This window comes from Triturus cristatus, chromosome 4_1 (genome assembly GCF_964204655.1).
Source record: "Triturus cristatus chromosome 4_1, aTriCri1.1, whole genome shotgun sequence".
NCBI lineage: Eukaryota > Metazoa > Chordata > Amphibia > Caudata > Salamandridae > Triturus > Triturus cristatus.
Window position 1 is genome coordinate 141,925,897 of NC_140585.1, and position 21,535 is coordinate 141,947,431.

The following is a 21,535-nucleotide window of genomic DNA, read 5'->3' on the forward strand; positions in this document are numbered from 1 at the left end:
CCACGCATACATTTACAACGATTTTCGATGTAAATGTATGCATGGTAAGGGCATATTCTTGCTAAAGGTTATCTCAGTCCCCTTGTCCTTTTCTTTTTTGAACATGGAGTGCCCACACAAGCTCTGCGTTGTGACCCGTTACCAACTGTCCACGTTGAAGCTTTATTGTAACATGCTCAAAATTATGTGGTTTGCATTTTTTCATCACACTACTGTAAAACGCCTCCAGTCACAATACTGCGTCACGTAGTGACGGCCACGCCGGGTGGCTTTCAGGCAAGACGCGCTTCATAACGTTGCAGAGCAGCATGCGAGAGGTGAAAATGTCACAGAACATGTGGTGAATCCGATATGGACGTTAGAAACTGCATGCGACTTTTACATAGAACAAAGGTAGGCGCGTGCTACACACTTCTATTTTTAAATTCACACATATACAATATGCAGGCACTTCCCACGTTGTGCCCACATCTGTAAATTAAAACCTTGCACATTTAAAATATGGTGCGTTTTCTTTTCTTTTTGAACTTATTTTTTGTGTGGGTGGGTGAGACCCCCCCTAAGCGCCCTTTTTTAATTTTACCATTTACCACACATGCCTTTACTACGTATCTCGTAGTAAAGGTATGCGTGGTAAAGGGTATTCGTGTTAACCATGCACGCGTCGTAATGCATGCATGGTTGAGGTTATGCATGGAAACGGCCGCGTTGTAGTGGCCGTTTCCCCACTAAAATCATTTAACACATGGGTGCCGATTACGATCCGGCAAAAACCGGGTACGAACCGTCGGTCGGAGCGTTTTCTCCGTCCGACTCGTACCCGGTCGTAAAACTTCACAAACATGGAATTACGATTCGCACGGAACCACCATTTCCGTACGAATCGTAAAAAACACCGACCGACGAAAATATACATATTAATGTGCTCCGGGAATGCTGCGACGTGACGTCGGTACGCTGTCAGGCAGCGTTTCACGACCCAGGAACCACGATTCGAACCGACAGCAGTCCGGACGGCAATATTTTCACGGCACCAAAAAAGTGCCGGAAAAGCGAAGTACGTCGCGAAACGACCAGAGTAGGTGGCCCGGTATGTGTCGAACCCCCCCGTGTATGTACACCCGTGTACGTTCGAGTCGTACCCCCCCGTGTATGTACACCCTTGTACGTGTCGAACCCCCCGTGTATGTACACCCGTGTACGTGTCGAACCCCCCGTGCTATGCGCTGTGGGTATGCACCGTACATACACGGGTGGGCGTACGACTCGAACGTACACGGGTGTACATACACGGGGGGTTCGACACGTACAAGGGTGTACATACACGGGGGGGTTCGACACGTACACGGGTGTACATACACGGGGGGTACGACTCGAACGTACACGGGTGTACATACACGGGGGGTTCGACACGTACAAGGGTGTACATACACGGGGGGTTCGACACGTACACGGGTGTACATACACGGGGGGTACGACTCGAACGTACGGGGGCTGGGGGTACGACTCGAACGTACGGTGGCTGGGGGGGGTCGGCGCGTATGAGGGCACATGTCTCCATGGTTGCTATGGGAGTTCGATGCAGACGGTGTTTTTTCCATACGGTTGTAACATCGGACGCACGGGATGGATCGTAATTCCTCGGTCGGACTTCACTTGTCACATTTGTACGGTAAATCGTCCGTGGACGTGTCGGACACATTTTCCGACCCGAGGACGTGTGGGGAATACTTACCAATGCGATTCGTATGGACTTTTTACCATGCGAATCGTAATTGGCAGTTTGTACGGCACTTGTGCGATTCGTACGGTAAAAAGACCGGATACGAGTCGTACGGGGAATTTTTTTACCGGATCGTGATCGGCACCATAGTGTCACAGAATCACTAGCAAGCACAGTTCATAACATTTGTGATTTGGTGGTAAGTATCTCTAATCCTACTTCCTTGGACTCTAACATTTGTGAGAGTTTCCGACATAATAAATATAATCGTACTATGTACTCCGGTACACCAGTCGTGTTGTTCTTATCTGTAGTTTAGCCCAATTACATAACCTTGTTGTAGCCGGCATGCCAGCTCCGTCAGCTAAGCTTGCACCCAAGAGAAACAGATATGAGCCACATGATGCAGACTCACGTTAGTTTTATTTACTACTACTGTCTGCAGGTGGGGAAGCTCATATTTTTGTATGACGCCTTACGGCCGTTGGCACTGGTCATACTCTGTTACATGAGGGCAAATGGCATGCACAATTTCACTTACACCCTGCCATGGGTACTACAAAAAGGCTGATTATTTATCGGATCCAATGATCATTGCTTATATTCATATTATAGATGCTAATACGATACGACATCAGGTCGGTAGCGGTCGGTGGTGGGAGTGCTGCCGGGCGGTGAGTCGGTGACGTGGGAAGGTGCAGGGTGGGGATAGTAAACTATGGATTAAGGACAATCACAGGTAATTAAACAATACATTAAAAAAAAATTGTTGCACGCTCTGCATCGCATTCGGCGGTGCAGTGCGCACCTTGAAAATAATTTTATTTATTTTTATGTTGATTACCTGTATTTGGCCGTAATACACAGTTTACTCGCCAGTGCCACCCACCCGTCCCCTCCCCATGTCACCACCCGCCAACCCTCTCACCACCAACCGCTACTGCAGAGGGTACTTTGCTTTCATTGATTGTGTAACCAATAACCATAAACAACAGATAGGCCACCCTTTGCAGGCTGGCTGCCCCAATCGAAAATACATTAATAATAATAGGTAGGGAGTGGTCCCCAGAGTGGGAGGAAGGGGTTTCCGCTTGATAATATAGATATATATAAATATATATGACGTGCTTGCAAACTACTGCAAGTTTACTGTATTCTGATAATACTACCTATATTCCCCTAGGCTTTGCTACTGTTGCGCAGTTTCTTTTACATTTTCTTCAAAGTAAGAATCTCCAGTGACACTTTCCACCTATACTGTCTCTTGATGATAGTACATCCAGGCATACATCCATTAAAGTAAACGTTTATCCTTCTTTTTTATATCTCTCATACTTAGTTGGTTTCACCAACAACCACCCATGCTTCCGCTCCTTCCTTGCATGCCTTGGCTTTGAATTTGAACCAAACATCGCTGATTTTTGCTATCTAGCACTATCTACCCATACTGTTTCGCCCACCCAGGCAGGCATTCTTTCACCTTCCACCCATCCTTCAACAACCCATGCATCTGATCAGATTACTATCAGCCACCTATGCATGCTTCCAACAACATATCCTTCTCTGCCAGTCAGTCATATTATTTATCTCGCCCGTCCTTCCACCCTTAGTTCTTTCCCTCTTTGTTCAACACATCCATCAAGGTCATCTGATCTGAGTTTGTCTTCTCCATAAAACATTCACAGCTGATTTTGGAGTCAAATAGAAGAGGCCATTGGTTACTCTACTCACGCTGCTAATGCTAAGTAAAGGGTGTCTTCTTCAACCGTTGTATAATAATAAGTCGCACAGTACAGTGAAATAGTGAACACACTTCTATCTAGCTGTAATGTCAAGAAGTAATGAATATAACTTACCGCCGCCGGCCACTGCTGCTGGATCCCCCCCCTGTCTCTCCTGCAGGTGCCGCCAGTTCGCCTGCCCCCTCCAGAATGGCCGCATCGCTGGCCCCGACGGCACTGGTGGATGGTAGTGTGCCTAGAAAAAAACATCACAGATTTTTTAGCTGCCTGGAAACCTCCCCCTATTTTAAGTGTTCACTTGGAACATTGAAAAAAAAGTTAATGCAACATACATCAGCACTAGACAGTAAGTAAAATCAGTAGACAGACACTAGTAGTGATATGGTTCCACTTCCTAGGGTCATCTAGTCCTACTCTACTCTTTTGAAAGTTAGCCTGAGCCATATGTAACCCTTTTAGATTCATCATGTCGACTACTACTCTTTTGGTGCATATTTAATTATACCTGCCAGCTTATTGACATGTGCAGTAGATGCCTTTGAGGCCACTTGACTGTTGCGTACAAGTGAAGAGGTCGAAAAAAAAAATAACTTATTGAGTTTGTTTAGTTTATATTGCTTAGCCATCACATACATGTTACACTTTTTGCCATGACTGCAAAATGCTAGCATTCACCAGTATACTATCTAACGGCTAACTCGCAGCATTTTTCACATATATAATAGGCGGAAGATTCCCTTCTACAAACCAGAGATTTACAGAGCATATTGGATGCAAGATGATGTAACCAGTATTTCTACGTTCTACGGTGAGGGGTCTTCCAGAATTCAAAAGATCTTGGCTTGTGTTCTTGTTGTCATGCACTTGTAAATGTTTACTGTTTTAATGTTAGGCTTTTTGCTGGCTCATTGACTATGGCTGTAGTAAATTAAATTTCATATTATCGATGTACAGAGTTTGATACTTGTTTCAAATAAACCTTTTGAACTTACACATAGACTCTGTGGTATTTGGTGTGGTGGGGTGGACTTACACAAGTGAGTGAGCAAAATGGTGTTATTATGTTCTGGGTTGTCTGTCTCAGTCATCATCAACATTGTGTATCTTCTTCGTGGGGGGGGGGGGGTCGGGAGTGGGACCCTAATGTGAGACACTATAGCTAGTCGGTCAGGGGATCCTGGGTTCTTCGGACTGAGGTGTGATCAGTAAGGTCCAACCTCCAATCAGCAACATCCTATTTTGTAGTGCATAGTTCTGTATGTGGCTCTGCAGAATCACTAGACAAGAGTAGTATCATGTACTATCCGATCAAAAATACTAGTCAAATATCTGGTTGGCCATTTTGTTTGTGGTAATTGTCAAAGCCTCAACATTGAGAAGACTTGAAGAGGACAACCCAAAGGACAGGACACAGTGGCTAGAGCTATTGGTCAATCAGAGTTTTATTATTCCAAAGAAAACCTTCTATAAAGAGTGGGCAACTGTGCAAGCTTTGCTACACACAGAGTAGTGATAGTAATAGTAGTAGTAGTAGTAGTAGTAGTACAGAGAGTCATAGCAGAGGCAGTTAGAAGCAACTTAGTTAGAGGCAGGGATAAACAGAATTTGGAAACAGATAGTCAAGGTCAAAGAAGTAAGCTTTTGTAAAAAATAGATTTAGAAAGTGGAACCATAATTTATAGTTCGGAAAAAACAGATGCAGTAAAATTTAGGGAAATATAAATGTCAATATAACCACTGGAGGACTTACTGGGGCCAGCAGCAGGAGCCTCGGTAGAGGAGCGGTCCTGTGGTTCCCCTGCCGACTCCGACCCCGTCTTCTTGCCCCTGGGTGGTGCTGATGATCATGTAAAATATAAGAAAGAAAGAGACAAACATTAAGGAGTGCTGTGAAACAAATAATAATAAATCATTTGGAAAAATAAGTCAAACAACATTTTAGGAAACAACAATTGCAATAAAATTGACCTATCTAATCAGATGGATCGACTACTGGCTGCTTCCTGCAATTATGGATCGTCTACTTATTTATGAACACTCCAGTGTTCCATAATCATTCTGATTACAAATACTAACGAAGCCTAGTAAGTACCACCTGACCTACACCACCTATTCCAGATGGGCCAATTGTTCACTAAGTCTGCATTTCCATTTTTTTCAGCCATCAAATGCATAGATGAGATGGAGGACACATGCATACATTAGTGCATACATACATACAACAAATTGTGGGTTGGTTGCATGATTCTGATCTAGTTCTGCTACTGACTGACCATGCTAAGCCTATCACTCACTAAACAAAGTACAAAAGGTTCGACGGAGGACTGGGGTAAGCAGCACTCAGTGACAGAGGAGGCGTCACGCAGACCGCATAAAACAATTATTAACTACTACTAACAAACTAAACCTAGTATCCAATATCCATCCGCCACTATTTCACAGTAGGACACTGGAAGGACTAGAGTCTCTCTAGCAAATCGCATTACCTAACTTCAGTTCTGTAAAATAAACTCTTACATAATCAGCATCAGCACAAGCTAGCGCAAACTAAGTTGCAAACAAGTAAGAGTACCACCGTGCACCTGGGTCCTTAAATCAAAGAACATTTTGCTTTGTGGAATGTAATTTACCAGCAACGCTTGGCACGCAGCAGTAATCTTGTTGTTCATCAAATTTAATATACACAATCAGCTACTCACCAAACCCGACGACCTCGACACCTAGCAGGTCCAACAGGTCCTGCTCCCGGTCCAGGATGTCGGACCACCGGTGGGCTAGCTGGTTGTGGGTGTGCCGGATCCCAGAGCACCGGAACACGGCCCGGCGCACCTTCGCCCACCGACGGTGCCTCTCCTGGGTAGCGTACCCGGAGCCGGGCCTGCCGCCTGCTGCCAAGGTCAAGGGGAGGAGGTGCTGGATGAAGAAAACAAGGGCCGCCACCTCCTCCTCCCCAAACAGTTGCCGGGCCTGCACCCCTGCAGGACTCATTCTGCCACAAGGCAGGCGGCCCTTCTCTGCTCCTGCAGGTCCCTTGCCCTTGGCACTCGGTGTGCCCTTGGCCATGGTTCTGGGGTGGGTGGGAGGCGGAAAAGAAAAGTTAGAAGGGGAAAAAAAAGTTAGGGGGAAGGAGATAGAAATAACTTTATAAAAGTAACAAAAACACGCAGTAGAAATAAAACGCAAAATATAAACTTAGGCAAAGAGAGAGATAGATAATAACTAAAAAAAAGTCAGAAAAAATGCTTTAAAGACAAAGGATCGCAAAGATAAAGGGAGGATACAAAAGTAGGCCCAGAACCATAGCATAGAGTGAAAAACAAGATGGCCGCGCCCATTCGCGACCGCGTGGGTAAGTTTGCGCGATATTTCTCGCAAACATGTACTATTCATCGCGAACAAGTAAAATGCGCTCCCGGACACGTCAATGTGCTGCAGATCGGAGCATATAAATTCTCCCTACTCCCACGGACAGAGTAATTCCACAGTCGCACGCACATACACTCATCATACGCTAGGGCCCATCATACCAACATTCATTCTATTACTCTATCCGCACTGAATGTACGAGAGAAAACCTAAATGATCTGCATCTAAACTGAGGTCAATGCGACCTAATTGATCAGTCTTGAGTCATGATTTAATCAATGGAAACGTATTCGAAAATTCAATAAATGACAAAGAAATAACCACCCGACACTGTGATTCAAACAAATTTATCTAAATTAATTCAAGATGAAAGTCAATCAATAGCAAAATCATTATTCTCATAGTTACCTATTCTAGCTAAGTGTCAGGAGAGGTCTTTCAGTAAAGTCTCCCGAGTCGCCGTCCTCTCAATCAGCGTCGATCCTCTCGAGCATAGGTTCGGAAAGAAGTGGCCTTAGACCCTCTCTAGTCTAACAATATTTATAGGAAAACTAACACATTTAAAGTTACAAACAAACTCTAAACGTCCATTGAGCCGTTGAGCAGAGCGAGCAGGAAAGGATGTCAACTCGCAACATTTAGAAAACCTCCGCTCTCGAAAATCTCAAAAATAAAAACACGGAAGAAGGAAGCTCAAACTAAAAAATGCAACATTCATGAATGCTCTTCCTCAGAATCATAGTGAAGCCACCGCAAGTTTATCAGAGTTCATTGTGGCTTTATTCCTTTCCAAGGGCAACTGGCATCAAGCCCGGAGCTGCTGTCCTCACGGAAACTTTTAATACAGTCGGAGGCCGAGGTCAGGTGGTTTTCAACCATACTCAGCGAGGCCTCTCTTCGTATTTCAGCTACCCAAATGCAGGCTGTATTTGTCGGCCATCTTTGTCTAGGCCAAAATGGACAATCTTAATTAAAAGAAACACAAAACAACGTTACTACATCATAATGATTATACAGTGTTAATTCCCACTAATACCCTTATGTGTATGTAATTATCTAGCCATCTGCAACATAAAGAAGCATTAAAGCACGTTATTTCAAAGCGCAAACACATAACAAATAACACTTTAGCCACACATATTTAATTAATCTGCTCACCAACTTAGTTCACGTATTAATAAAGCAACACGAATGCAAACCCGCGTGTAATTCTTTCATTAGTAAAAGTTGATTAATCAGAAACTTCAACAAAATTAATATTTAATAATTAATTATCAGTAATTTTAATTATGACATATAACATAAACTGGAGTTCAAATTTCAATAAATTTCAATAGAAAACCCTGCTCCAGCAATCCCCCCTTTGGTGACATATTATCACCACAAAAACCAACCCAAAAAAAAAATTTAGACCCCATTTCTTGGGAGAAATTGAAATGTCTTTTTATGACACTACACACCAGACTCTCTTTCATCATCCCTTTTTGACTCCAAGTAAACACTCTCCCTCAATTCTTCTAATTCTATTTCTTGTGGGTCTCTCTTTGACCTCTTTTGTTTCTTTTCAATATTTTCTCTTATAATTTTCTTTTTCCCTCCCCTGTTTTTACAACACAAACACCCTAATCTAAGTATCAATAAAGCAACAATCACACATGTCAAAGGAAACAATATCTTACCAATTATGGTACTACCTATTTTAGCAATGAAGTTCTTAACAGCAATTATTTTATTAGCCATTCTAGTCCAAATACTTTCAGCTTCCAGTGGTACTAATTCTTCATGCAAATCAGTAATATTTTTGATATAGACCTTTAGATCTTTGCTTTCGTCAGGAATGTAAGTGCAACAATGTTGAACTTTCAGAATTCCACAGACTCCACCCTCTTTGGCCAATAGAATATCAAGGGCAAGTCGATTTTGCATTGACATGGCGCGTAAGGCAACCATCTCCGTATTTACCAAAAGAAACCCTCCAGCGGTGCTTGTCGATAAGCGATCCACCACTGTTGACAGTTTCCGAATTCCATACACATTTAATGAAATTCCCACTGCTGGAATTAAAGCTCCAAAAATATCTCCTACAATTTCTGACCAAGTTTCTCTCTTAAAGCGTGTTAGTAGATTAATTTCTTCTGCATCTTCTATCTTATCTAGATGAAAAATCTTTGGAAAGACCAGGCCAACATAACATGTGCCATACCAATGGTCAGGCAACCTGTAATAAGCCTTATTCCCACAAATATAATACACTCCCGGTAAAACTGGATCTTCCCCTCCCTTGAATCCCCATCCTGTTGCAATAAAGTATGTATCATGGCACTCACTAGTCCCAACGAAATAATTATCATATTGGGATTTCCTCCTGGTAATGCATAGTTTACCCTTCTGTGGTGCATCTAAAGCCAAAGTTGGACTGGCCCCTTTCTTCAACTCCTTTCCCATCTCAATATCCCATATTGCCTCACTCATTTTATATTCCCCTGCCTTTTCATGCATGCTCACTCTTCTTTTCTCTACCATGTCTAGGAAAGCCTTTTCTTCTTCTTTCAAACTGCAAGTTAAATTGTTTCTAAAAATGTAATCTAATGTTAATTCTTCTGTTTCAATAAAAATCTCACCAAAAATGTTAGCTTCTTTAGCAGGGTTCAGTTTCTTATCCATAGGCAATTGCCCAAAAATGTTATCTTTATTAGACATCTCATAATCTATTTTCCCTAACAAATAAAAAACACTACTTAACACACTACATGAAATCCCATACGTTGCCGGAAGATGGTGATAAGTAACTCCCTCTGAAACGGATGCAGGCAATTGCATACAGACGTAGCAATCCCTTACTTCTATTGTCTTTACGTTTTCGTACAACAATTTTGAAAAAACATTACTAGAAAAATCATTAATCGACCTATCTTTATGTATGTATATGTTACTAATTCTAGTTGGCACTATTTTCTGCGAACTCTTCCCTATGTTAGTCACATTCTCAGTATGTATTCCAAAAGTGTCTATTGTAACTCTAAAAGTAACTAATAAAGCAAGTACACTCCATAGTAGCATTAATAATCCTGTACAGCAGCAGCACACTCTACACCATCTTTTCAAGAAGGCACATCTACTTTGATTATTTTCTGTGTTAGCCATCTTATTACTCTGGCAGTGTCTTTTGACTTAGCCTCTACTACTCCACTACTGAATCTCCAGAACACCGAATTGTTAAAAACTGTTAATTTTTCAGAACTCTTCTTCACTCTTCTCCAAGTGACTCCTTTAGTTTACTCAATTCGGATTTTCATCACTTTTCACTTCTTCAGCAACATCAAATTGTATCAGATCTTCAATATCCTGAGCATCTGACTCTTCTCCAATGTCAGTCAAGATAACTTTCAGGATTCCAACAGTTTTCTCCTCCTCAACCACTTCTCGTAAGGTCCCCTCTGGATTTCCTTGACTTTCTGCCTCTTCTTCTTCAGACAGTGCCACGTACGTCCATTCCGGTGACCTATACTTCTGGTTAGGTTTTCTGATTCTCTTGATCTCCTCTGGTTCTTTTGATACTTTTTGTTTTTCACCCTTAGCTTGATTCTGACTCGACACCTCGTTCACCTGTTCAGCTTTTGATGAATTCGCTCGTGTCAGTCTGTACCTCAACCTTTTTATCTTGTTAGGCCAAAGATCTCCTTTTACACTCCTTTTCGGTCTCACTTCTTTATTATTTCTTTCTCCGATCCAAGTTCTCTTTCTCAGAACTCGACCCTCTGATTTCCCATTCTCACTCTCATCCGATTCCGTTTCATTTGCCATCAACGATTTTCTTTTGCTCCACAGACTTCTCCTCCACTGATTGAGATTTCCCTACTACTGTCCCTCCTCGGGTCTCCGACACGCAATCTGTCCCTCTCTATCTTCTTCTGACCCTACTTCTTCAGGAGTAATCTCAAGTGGATTCTCAATCTCTTCATCTGACTCAGGTGTAGTCTCTGTGGAATTGCTCTTTCCTCCTCTTTCTTTTTCACCACTCGTTGAAACTTCAGGCACCTTTCCAGAATCTGAAACCTCCTCTGAGGCTCTCAATGTTACTCTTGAAGCCTCTCTTGGTAAGAAAAAAGAATCACCTGACTCTCTTTCTCCTTCTCCTTCCCCCCTTTCAGGATTCTTTTTTTTTCTCACTGGTTCAGTGTCTGCATCATCACTGGAATCTGACTCTTCAAAATACTCTTTACCAGTCCCATCCTTTGGATTCGGAACTCTCAGAGTATGACTTGCATGCACCCAGTTTTTCACACCAGCACACTTTACAGAAGTTGTCGTAGTCAGAATGACTTGTCTTGGCCTTCCCCACCTTGGAACCAAGCTATTTCTTCTTCTGTGCACTTTTATTCTCACCCCTCAGATCATGGGCTTGCTTCTTTTCAAGTGTGGTGGCGTCTTCTCCAACCTGGTGAAACACAGAATGAACTGCGTCAGCCAGGCCTTTACAGTAATCCAAAATCATGTCATCAGTTATTGTCATCAATTTGTTGACAGGCACGAATGCATGTCTCATTGCTCGTCCCATCAGTATTTCATGTGGACTCAAACCTGTGGTTCTATCTGGTGTAGACCTAATAGTCATTAGTACTAGAGGAAAGACATCAGGCCATTTCATTCCAGTGGCTAAACACATCTTACCAATTCTATTTTTAATCGTGCCATTCATTTGTTCAACAACAACAGAAGCCTCTGGTCTGTATGCACAATGTAGCTTCTGCTGTATGCTTAATGCTTCACAAATCAAACCCATGAGCTCATTACAGAAGTGTCCACCTCTATCTGACTCAATTGTCACTGGGAACCCGTACCTAGGAATCAACTCTCTCAACAGTAACTTGGCTACTGTTATTCCATCATTTCTCCTAGTCGGATAGGCTTCTACCCATCTTGAGAACAAACAGACTACCACTAAAACATACCTCAATCTGTTCACTTGGGGCATTTCAATGAAATCAATTTGCATTCTGGTAAAAGGACCTCCTTCTCTGCCTATTGTTCCTAGGCTCACCACTGTTTTCTTTCCAGTATTAAACTGCTGACAAATCAAACATCTTTGACAGATGCTCTCTGCAATCAGCCTGAACTTTGCATTGTACCAGGTTTGCTTAAAGGACCTAATCATAGCGTCCCTCCCCAGATGTCCCTGGCCATGATACATCCTTGCCATTGTTGACAGCATGGAATTAGGCATGACTGGTCTTCCATCTCTATAGATCCAAACATGATCTCTCTCTCTTCGGGCACAACCTGCCTTGATCCAATCTCTCATTTCCTCATCTCCTGCTTCATCCTGCAACTGTTTCACTTCATCCCATGTTTCCAGGACATTAGTAAACATCACAGAACAAAAAGACATTTCCCTTTCTCGTCCCCGGTTAATCGAATGATTGTTCTTCGCACAATACTGTGCTATGTCATTCGCAAAGCGATTACCAAGGGTAACAAAATCATCTCCTTGTCCATGAGCAGCACATTTTACAACTGCTAATTCTTTAGGCAGCTGTATCGCCTCAAGCAACTTCCCAATCACTTCAGCATTCTTTATAGGAGTCCCACTAGACGTCAAGAAACCTCTCTGCAGCCAAAGTTGGCCAAAATCATGAACCACTCCAAATCCATACTGACTATCAGTCATCACAGTCACTCTCAAATTTTTCCCAATCTTGCAAGCTTTTGTCAATGCCACCAATTCAGCTACTTGAGCAGATCTCACTCCTTTCAAAGACGAAGCTTCCATAACTTCTGAAACCTTGCACACCGCATATGCTGCACTTAGCACACCATCATCAGTTCTCAGACATGATCCATCCACAAACAACACATGATCACTCTCAGGTAGTGGCAGATCTCTTATGTCTGGTCTTGGTTTTGTGCAGTAATCAAGCACATCCAAACAATCATGATCAACATCATCTCCCACATTCACATTTTCAGCATCTGGCAACAGAGTTGCTGGATTCACATTCACACATCTCTCAAGAGTCACATTTGATGCTCCCAGAATGATTTTCTCATATTTAGTCAGCCGACTATGTGACATATATTGAGTCCTGCTTCTTGTCAAAAGAATTGCCACATCATGAGGTACAAACACCCTTACAGGATATCCCATTATTATACCCTCACTCTGTTCCAAGCTTCTGCATGTAGCAGCTACTGCTTTCAGGCAACCTGGCAAACCCACAGCTACAGGGTCAAGTGTTGATGAGAAGTATGCAATTGGCTTTCTCAGTCGTCCATGTTTCTGGATTAACACTGAAAGTGCACATCCATTTCTCTCACTGCAGTACAACTCAAACTCCTTCTCATAGTCTGGCATTCCCAAAGCAGGAGCTTCACACATTCTGCTCTTCAATTCTTCAAACGCTGCCATTTGTTCTACATTCAGTTCCAATGGGTCTCTCACCTCACTTTTAGTCAATTTAATCAGTGGCTTTGCTATCAGGGAAAAATTACTTATCCACTGACGACAATAACCCACCATCCCCAGAAACATCCTCACTTCTCTCTGGGTCATTGGGGCTCTCATTCCTCTGATAATTTTCATTCTGTCATTGGTCACCTTTCTGAGACCCTTTTCAATATTGTGTCCAAGATAATGTACTTCTTTCTTGCAAAACTGCAATTTGGCTGGAGATACCTTTAACCCTCCATCTGCCAGATGATTCAGTAAAACTATGGTATCTACTTCACAAGCTTCACGTGTCTTCGATGCCACACGTAGGTCATCGATATACTGCACTAGTACTGAGCTTTCAGGCATGATCAAACTTTCCAAAGACTTCTTCAGCAACTGATTAAATATTGAAGGACTCTCTGTATACCCCTGTGGGATACGACACCATGCCAAAATGCGCTGTCCAAACCGAAATGCAAAAATCGGCTGGCTGTCATGATACAATGGAATTGAAAAGAAAGCATAGCACAAATCAATTACTGTGTACCATTCAGCATCATGAGGAATCTGATACAAAATCACTGACGGATTTGGCACAATGGGACAACATGCTACCACAATTTTGTTAATCTTTCTCAAATCTTGTACAATCCTGAACTTACCATTAGGTTTCTTCAGCCCCATTATCGGTGAATTACACGAGCTACTCAGTAACTCTCTCAAAACACCCTGTTGAATCATTTTGTCAATTATAGGGGTTATTCCCTCAATTATCTCTGGTGTCAATCTGTACTGTGGGATATTAGGATAAACGATTCCCTCTTTCACTGAAATCTTCACTGGATCTACATTATTCATCAATCCCACATCTTCTCCAGTAAAATCCCAAACCGCTGCTTTTACTGTGTGTCTCAACTCTTGAGGCAAATCATCTGGATTAAACACAGCATATGTTCCAACAATCTCACTTTCTCTATTATCTAGAGTCATCCTGTACAAAACATCCTCATCTGGTGTCTCAAAAGCTATTCCATCCGGAGTACAGAAAATTGTGCAATTCATCTTACACAATAAGTCCCTACCTAACAAGTTCACTGGACTGGTGTCACAGACCACAAATCTGTGCATATCTGAAAATTTCCCTATTCTTACCCTTACTGGTTCGGTAAAACGAGTCTTAATCTGTGTATTAGCTACACCAACCACTTGGATTGCTTCGTCCGAGAGAGGAAGATTTCTAATATCTGCTGACCTGACAGTTGATCTCGTCGCTCCTGTGTCTACCAAAAAAGTAACACTTTCCCCATTTATTTTCCCATCTACAAATGGTCCTGCCTGGTCTATTTCTAGAGTTGCTCCAAGTATGCACTCTTCCTCCCCTCTTCGGCACCGTCAATAGTCCCCTTCAGACTCACTCCCCTCATTCTTTAACCAGTACTGTTGTACCGGGTTTGAACGTCTCGGTTTGTTTACCTGCTCATCATTGTAGAATCCTGAGTCCTGGTTATATTTCTGTGACCCTCTATTCTGCGGCAAGGGCAGTTTTGGCTCTTGACTCTGCTGTCTGACAACCTTCTGCTGCTGCTGCTGATGATTACACCCCTCGTTCTGCACCTGTTGATTCAATGATTTATTCTCATTACTCACTAATGGTGGATTCGTACACTCGGATCTCCAATGCCCCAATTGTCCACAGTTGTGACATGGGAACTTCTTCTTGGCCTCTTCTAAATTTCCCTTTCCCTTTCCTGTGCCATATCTGGGCCTATTTCCTGGATTATTTGCTTGTTCCACCAGCTGTGCTTCTTGTCTTTCTGCAACTTTCACCTGTGCCCACATTGCTTTCTCTTTCAGCTTTCTCTGTTTTGCTTTAATTTCATCACTGAAGTACTTCGCATGTCTCAAGATTTCATCAATCTTTTTACTCTGCCAATCAACTGTGTGCTCACGAATCCTTTCACTGATTTCAGGTCTCAAGCCATATACAAATCTGTATACAAAATGACTCAAATCCTTATCACCCAGGTGTTCATCTCCACTGAACTGTTTAAAAGCCAGTATCAGCCTTTCATAAAAAGCATGAACTGATTCTTTTGCTTCCTGATGTGTCCGATCTATCTTAACCCAATCTGTCTCTTTAGGGGGTACCTTATTCTTCAAAAACACAATAACCTGTTCATATTTCCTCATGACCTCTGGGTCTGGAGCTCCTGTTTTCTGATCCCTTGGGTACTCCTTAGCAGGCCAATCTACAACTATTTTACACTCTGCCCACAAGTCTGCTGGAACAATTATATCAAACAGACTATTCAGGTCAATCCACAGCACTTTTGACAATTTCACAAACCTATCTACCTGCCTATACCACTCGACGGGCTTTTCTCTCAGTCGAGGGAAATCATTTGTAAATGACAAAATATCCTGTCTAGTCCATGGGACATGTACATATCCTCCTCCAGGAATCTCTCTCATAGGATAAGCATCCACTGTTTTTTCTTTTTCTCTCATGGGAAATGCTGAGTGAGTTCTGTCCACTGAATCTTCTCTTTTCTTGTACCATCTATCCTTCCACTTTTCCACATCACCCCATTTTCGCAATAAGGAAATCATTTCCTTAATCTGCCCTGTTCTGCCAACATCATTTAGATTCTCAATATCCTTATCAGAGAAATCCACCCTGTAAGGCTTCTGCAAAGCTTTCACCTTATCCATATCAACTCCTAGTTCACTCGCTATTCCTTTTAACCTGTCATGTGTACTCTTAGCCCTCCAGGTGATACTCTTGCACATAAACAACAACTCTCCATCATGATGATTTTTCAACATTTCTGTAGGAATTGTTCCTGCAATAAGTTCCTCTAATTCTATGCGCAACCTGGCTACATCAATTGCCTGTGAATCTTTATCCTTCTTTTGAAGAACTTTCAAACCAATCATTCAAATCCTCAGCTGTTATTTCTGTAGATTTTTTCACTGCACCCACGTGTTCCGCCATCCTCTGTGGTTCCAATATTGATCCTCCTAAACAACCAGTATTAAATCCTGAATTAGGCTGTACATTTAACTCTCCACCACATGTGTCATGTCTCAACCGTCTCAAACTATTTTCTTCCGTCCTCATTCCTGACTCTCCTAAAGAACAAGAACCAACCAAACCATTTCCTATATAGGGAACTGTCAAACCATTTTCACCCATTCTTTGCTTATCAAAAATAGGCATAACCGGACCTATGGTTACAGGCACTGTAACTGCTTCTAGATTCTTTGTTAGCTCTTTAATTTTTTCAGTCAGCTCAGATGTGGTTCTGGCTAATTCTCTTGTTTTCTCATCCCCAATTTGATTCTCTCTCTCTCGCTCTCTCTCTCTCTTTCCGTGAAAGAGCTACCACTTTTCAGATCAGGTGTCACAATTTCTGTTTTAACAATTCGCAAAGTATCTCTTATGGGAGTAGCAACTGGCGTTCTCTCTTCTGGTTCTGGTCTATATGGTGGCGGTCTCTTATAGATCATGTCATCCAAGACTTCATCCTCATAATCATTAGCCCCATACCTTCTCAATTCTGTATCAGGCACCTTTTCCGTACCCTTCCTCCCTTCTGTCTCTTCAACAGTCCTCATAGGATACAGTCCCTCTGACATACTAGCATCTCGCCATCTCCTCATTCGCTCATGATGAGTTTCACGATCATATTTCCTCCCGAAAATATACCTATAATTGCCTCCACTCCTCTGCTTCTCTCGCTCATGCACCTCATCTTCCCATTCTACCAGCGCCTCAAACTGTGTCGGCCTTGGTCTAGGCTCTAGACACATCATCTTTTCCCGTAAATTTCTCAACACGGCCAAATTAAATGAACCATGTTCCGGGAACGCTAATACACCATCGTCTCTAGTGTACTTAGCCCAATTGTCTAACCATATACAGGTATGCTACCCATATTTCGCAACCATGAAGGATGCAGGAGTTCTTGTCGGAGGTAGCAATTCACCTTCTCTAGTTATTATGTTCTTATCCTTGTCGAACCACCTTTTAATTTTACCGAACAAGGATTTCTTCTTCTTTTCCTCCGTTTGGTAATACATTTTCACGTTTACCACAACCTCTAATCCCTTCCGCAACTGTACGATCTTTTGTCCAATAACAGCGCGACTCACACTAACGCACCAATCCTGGAGCGTCTACGTCACCCTGTACTCCTTCCAATCCCTGCGCGGCTCACACCAACGCACCAATCCCAGCGCGGTCTGTCTCTGACGTCAGTAGTCGCTGCAGTCGCTTCTACTCTGTCTCCTGTCACTCGTCTCCCCCTCCTTTACAAAGCCTTCTCAGTAGACTTCGTTTCAGATTCTACAAAATCTATTAGTTACAACATATAAACATCTCCATTGTCTGCTTCGCTAACCACAGAATAGTAAAGGAAAGTCTTTTTCACAAGAATCCCGCTTCTCTCTAGAACAGCGCTTACCTCTGCTCCACTACGGAATTATTACTTTCGTTGACACAGTAGCACATCCCTCTACTCTGCCCTTCTATCATGCATCCACTAACTGTTTCCTCCAGGAATGCTCCAAAGAGTTTCACAATTAACTAAATGCTCATACATTCACGCACTTTCATACCAGAAAATATAGTACATCCACACAGAATCCTGCCTTTCCCGAGAACAGCGAACAAGCGAACAGTCTGTCCTACTACAGAATTATAACACACGTTAACCAAGCAGCGCTTACCTCTGCCCAGTCCTTCAAACAAGCTCAGAGAATACCTATTACTCCTCCAGCAGAAAGCTTTAACGGCAAACCTTACGGATCCCTGGGACTTAAGACCAGAGTTTCACAGATAACCTTCGCTACCATACACACTCCTTTTATACTGAAAATATGTATCTAATAGTAACACACGACGATGTCACTGATTCCGAAACCAGACAATGCGACGCGCAACTTCAATTGTCACACGTTTTTCCCTGCATACGTACAGGGCCAACAATCCCGTCTTTCCCGAGAGCAGCACTCACTTCCCTCTGCCCTACTACGGAACCGTTACCAGCTCCCCACGTTCCAGAAGCCGTACACACTACATATAACTCAATACGACGACTTCAACATATAGTATTAGTACATATATCAACATCAATCAATAAATCAATAAATCCAAAAGCCTATGTACAAGCAATCTATCAGATCAAGACAATAATCAAAACCATCATACTGCTACCAGGAAACTGCTGCAGATCGGAGCATATAAACTCTCCCTACTCCCACGGACAGAGTAATTCCACAGTCGCACGCACATACACTCATCATACGCTAGGGCCCATCATACCAACATTCATTCTATTACTTTATCCGCACTGAATGTACGAGAGAAAACCTAAATGATCTGCATCTAAACTGAGGTCAATGTGACCTAATTGATCAGTCTTGAGTCATGATTTAATCAATGGAAACGTATTCGAAAATTCAATATATGACAAAGAAATAACCACCCGACACTGTGATTCAAACAAAGGGTTAATTTATCTAAATTAATTCAAGATGAAAGTCAATCAATAGCAAAATCATTATTCTCATAGTTACCTATTCTAGCTAAGTGTCAGGAGAGGTCTCTCAGTAAAGTCTCCCGAGTCGCCGTCCTCTCAATCAGCGTCGATCCTCTCGAGCATAGGTTCGGAAAGAGGTGGCCTTAGACCCTCTCTAGTCTAACAATATTTATAGGAAAACGAACACATTTAAAGTTACAAACAAACTCTAAACGTCCATTGAGCCATTGAGCAGAGCGAGCAGGAAAGGATGTCAACTCGCAACATTTAGAAAACCTCCGCTCTCGAAAATCTCAAAAATAAAAACACAGAAGAAGGAAGCTCAAACTAAAAAATGCAACATTCATGAATGCTCTTCCTCGGAATCATAGTGAATCCACCGCAAGTTTATCAGAGTTCATTGTGGCTTTATTCCTTTCCAAGGGAAACTGGCATCAAGCCCGGAGCTGCTGTCCTCACGGAAACTTTTAATACAGTCGGAGGCCGAGGTCAGGTGGTTTTCAACCATACTCAGCGAGGCCTCTCTTCGTATTTCAGCTACCCAAATGCAGGCTGTATTTGTCGGCCATCTTTGTCTAGGCCAAAATGGACAATCTTAATTAAAAGAAATACAAAACAACGTTACTACATCATAATGATTATACAGTGTTAATTCCCACTAATACCCTTATGTGTATGTAATTATCTAGCCATCTGCAACATAAAGAAGCATTAAAGCACGTTATTTCAAAGCGCAAACATATAACAAATAACACTTTAGCCACACATATTTAATTAATCTGCTCACCAACTTAGTTCACGTTTTAATAAAGCAACACAAATGCAAACCCGCGTGTAATTCTTTCATTAGTGAAAGTTGATTAATCAGAAACTTCAACAAAATTAATATTTAATAATTAATTATCAGTAATTTTAATTATGACATATAACATAAACTGGAGTTCAAATTTCAATAAATTTTAATAGAAAACCCTGCTCCAGCAAATGCACATCGCGAACACGCTATCCGCGACCCGGAACAGGAAATAAGGCATAGCGAGCGGGCGGGACAATTGAAAAACAAGATGGCCGCGCCCATTGGCAACCGCATGGGTAAGATCGCGAGATATATCCCCGAGCATGCAAACAGCTCCCCGAACACGCTCACCGCGCTCCCGAACAAGAAAAACCCATCGCGAACGGGCGCACCATGCAATTACGCAAGTTCGCGAAGCTACGCCAAGGTCATGTAGTGCAAGAACATCTTTGCGAAGCTTCGCGAAGCGCGGCTACGCGAACTATGCCCAGGGTTAATTATAATGAAGAATACTGGTAGGAGTAGTAGCTCAGGTAAGTTTATTTTTCAATAAGTAACAGCACATCTTCGTGAGGTGGACAAAGTAGTCACCACAGCGTGTCAACGCCTCACTCACTCGCCACTGACAGCTCTCAGCTGGCACGTCGCAGTCAACAGTCGCGCGCACCCGGGTACGGGTGCCCAGGAGGAGGGGAAATGAAGGGGAGGAGGGGGAGGACATGTGACCTGCATTACAACAGTGTCAGTGTGGTTATTTGTATAGCATGTGGGCCTAGGTCCCAAGACGCTACAAGGACTACAAGTCCCGGCATGCAGTGTAAACACCCAACCTGGGTTAGGGAGTCATGCCTGGACTAAGGAAATATGAGAGCTCTGATGAGGAAGGTGGGGGAGTGCACCTCCGGGTCAGTGGTACTTTTACTTTCACAACGTGAATGTAAGTTTTAAACCAATATACGTAAATAGATGAAAAGTTTCACCGTCGTATAAAACATTTCCTCATTCAGAACCCGCCCCATCGTTTCATTTATTTAGCATGGAAAATAATAGTTTTCATGCATTTTATCGTGTACTTCTTTGATTTTTATCTAAATATTGACCCTTCATCCATTTCAGTATCCTTTTCCCAAAAAGTACACAGCAGCTTATAAGGAAAAATGCGCAAATCCTTCCAAAAACCGTAACCATTTAAAAATTGTCCGTACTCTATAATATCAGTCTCACATTATAGATTATATTTAAAATACGTGTTCATCTATAACACTTTCTAAGTTTGTAAATTGAGTGTAACAAAATATTTATCATCCTCCCCGTCGGGGAATTGAACCCCGGTCTCCCGCGTGACAGGCGGGGATACTGACCACTATACTAACGAGGAACAGGATACTGACCACTATACTAACGAGGAACAGATATACTGCGAGCTGCTGAGCAGCTCCCTGTCGTTTTCTTCAACTGGCTGTTTACCAGCAAGAGTCACAGCAACCAGCTCCCAGGGCTGCTTCCGACGGAGCCCCGGCCTGGCTCTTCGGCCCAGGGGCCCCTGGCTCTGTCTGATGATGGGGGATTGCAGTGGGGACTGCACACAGGGAGTGGGGAGGGAGACCCTCCCACCCGCCCGCGCCAAAGGATAAAGCTGGCTTGTAAAGGAGAAGAGAGGAAGCAGGAAAAGCCCTGTTGTGTGAATGTCTCAGAAATAGGCGCTTAGTATTGTAAAGCAAAGGAAAAAGAGTTGACAAAAGTCCTTCGAGCCGGATTTGAACCAGCGACCTAAGGATGTCTGTCTCTCCACTACAGTCCTCCGCTCTACCAACTGAGCTATCGAAGGCTCGGCAGTGACAGTTGTGCTGAATTTGATACTTTTTACTCTACCTGTGAGGTGTGCTCACTTTCCTATTTTTTGACACAATGCCACAGCGAAGTTGTGTGGTTTTG

At 42.7% G+C, this 21,535-nt stretch overlaps 1 non-coding gene across 1 annotated transcript; it reads right to left on the minus strand.

The window, feature by feature from the left end:
* Positions 1-20,906: 20,906 nt before the first annotated feature.
* Positions 20,907-20,978, minus strand: TRNAD-GUC (transfer RNA aspartic acid (anticodon GUC)). Its single transcript has one exon. It is a non-coding gene; the product is annotated as a tRNA-Asp (tRNA).
* Between the last annotated feature and the right edge of the window lie 557 nt (positions 20,979-21,535).